We start from the raw sequence: 2,404 nt of genomic DNA on the forward strand, positions 1-2,404 counted from the left end.
TCCTCCACCTGCAGAAGCACAGCATCCCCTTCGCCCTGGCCACCAGCTCAGGGACTGAGTCCTACCAGGCCAAGACCAGTGCACACCGGGAGCTGTTCGGTGCCTTTCACCACGTGGTGCTGGGTGATGACCCCGAGGTCAAGGCCAGCAAGCCCACCCCGGACATCTTCCTGGCCTGCGCCCGCAGGTTCTCCGGACATCTTCCTGGCCTGCACCTGCAGGTTCTCTCCTCATTCCCCCACCCCCACGTCAACCAGGTAAACCGAGGCCTCGGGCCTTGGGTCCACTGCATGGACCACACACAGAGAGACACACAGACAGACAGACATGGACGGATACACAGATACACAGACCAGACAGACAGACACAGAGACACACAGATAGACGCAGAGACGGACACAAAGACACAGATAGACACATGGACAAACCAGACAGACATGCAGACAGACAGACAGACAGATAGACACACAGACCGACAGGCAGACAAACCAGATAGAGACACAGACACAGAGACAGACTCATAGACAGACAGACAGACCACAGAGACACGGACAGACAGACACTCTGATAGACAGACAGACACACTGACAGAGAGATAGACACACAGACACAGAGACCAGACAGACAGACACAAGAGACGGGACAGACACACAGATTCACAGACCTACCAGACAGACCACAGAGACACAGACAGACACACTGATAGACACACAGACAGACAGATAGACACAGACAGACGCACAGATACACAGACCAGGCAGACAGACAGACAGACAGAGCACAGAGACACGGACAGACAGACACACACCGATAGACAGACAGAGAGATAGACATACATACGCAGACAGACACACAGACAGACAGACTACAGAGACACACAAATAGACATATAGACAGACAGACGGATACAGAGACAGACACACACAGATAGACAGACACAGAGACACATGGCCAGACACACATAGACACACAGACAGAGACAGACAGACAGACATAAGAGTCCAGACAGACAGATACACAGAACAGAACAGACAGACCGACCACAGAGACACAGACAGACAGATATAGGGACAGACAGACACACAGAGACAGACAGAGAGACACGGACAAACACACAATCACACAGACGGATGGACGGATGGAGAGACGGATGGACAGACGGCCCCAGGGGAACAGGGAGGGAGACTCCTTGGCACAGTGCTCACCTGGCCCACACCAGGCCCTGGGTGGGGGAGGCCTCGAAATCACACAGAGAACATGCCAGTAGGCACGCCGTGGCTCAACGGTCATCTTCCCTCCTTCCTTCCCTCCTTCCCTCCTTCCTTCCCTACTTCCCTCCCTCCTTCCTTCCCTCCCTCCTTCCTTCCCTACTTCCTTACTTCCCTCCTTCCTTCCTTCCCTCCCTCCTTCCTTCCCTCTCTCCTTCCTTCCCTCCTTCCTTCCCTCCTTCTTTCCCTCCTTCCCTCCCTCCTTCCTTCTTTCCCTCCATCCTTCTTTCCTTCCCTCCCTCCTTCCTTGCTTCCCTCCATCCTTCTTTCCTTCCCTCCTTCCTTCCTTCCTTCCCTCCTTCCTTCTTGTTCCTTCCCTCCATCCTTCCTTTTCATCCTTCCTTCCTTCCCTCCTTCCTTCCTTCCCTCCTTCCCTCCTTCCTTCTTTCCTTCCTTCCTTCCCCCCTTCCTTCCCTCCAACACTGGGGACCCGGCCCACCCCCCGGCCGACCTCTCACTCCGCGTGTCTCTCTTGCCCTCTGACCCCGCAGTGCCTGGTGCTGGAGGACACGCCCCACGGCATGGCGGTCGCCCGGGCAGCGGGGATGCAGGTGGTCATGGTGCCCAGCGTCCAGCTCGACCCCGAACTCAACGGCCGGGGCCACCCTGCTGCTGCCCTCCTTGGGTGACATACAACCCGAGCTCTTCAGCCTGCCCGCCTTCAACTGACCTGCGGACAGACAGACAGACAGACAGAAGGACACTGGACACAAGGCCAAGACCTGACCCATCCCAGGGCCTCCCTGACCTCTGGAAATAAAGGGAATGAACACAGGAAGTGCCTCACTGAGTTACGAGTGGATGGATGGATGGATGGGTGGGTGGATGGATGGATGGGTGGGTGGATGGATGGATGGATGGATGGGTGGATGGATGGATGGATGGATGGATGGATGGGGATGGGTGGGTGGATGGGTGGATGGATGGGTGGATGGATGGATGGGTGGATGGATGGATGGATGGGTGGATGGGTGGGTGGATGGATGGATGGGTGGATGGATGGGTGGATGGGTGGACCGGTGGATGGGTGGACGGATGGATAGATGGATGGGTGGATGGGTGGATGGGTGGACAGTGGATGGGTGATGGGTAGATGGGTGGATGGATGGATGGATGGGTGGATGGGTTGATGGATG

At 56.4% G+C, this 2,404-nt stretch overlaps 1 long non-coding RNA gene across 1 annotated transcript; it reads left to right on the top strand.

Moving 5' to 3' along the window:
- Positions 1-156: 156 nt before the first annotated feature.
- Positions 157-1,910, top strand: LOC106002963. The gene is made up of 3 exons (XR_001175967.1): positions 157-187; positions 222-257; positions 1,760-1,910. It is a non-coding gene; the product is annotated as an uncharacterized LOC106002963 (long non-coding RNA).
- The last annotated feature ends 494 nt before the right edge of the window (positions 1,911-2,404 follow it).

Source organism: Dipodomys ordii, unplaced genomic scaffold, assembly GCF_000151885.1.
Source record: "Dipodomys ordii isolate 6190 unplaced genomic scaffold, Dord_2.0 Scaffold1000026816, whole genome shotgun sequence".
In the NCBI taxonomy this organism is placed as follows: domain Eukaryota; kingdom Metazoa; phylum Chordata; class Mammalia; order Rodentia; family Heteromyidae; genus Dipodomys; species Dipodomys ordii.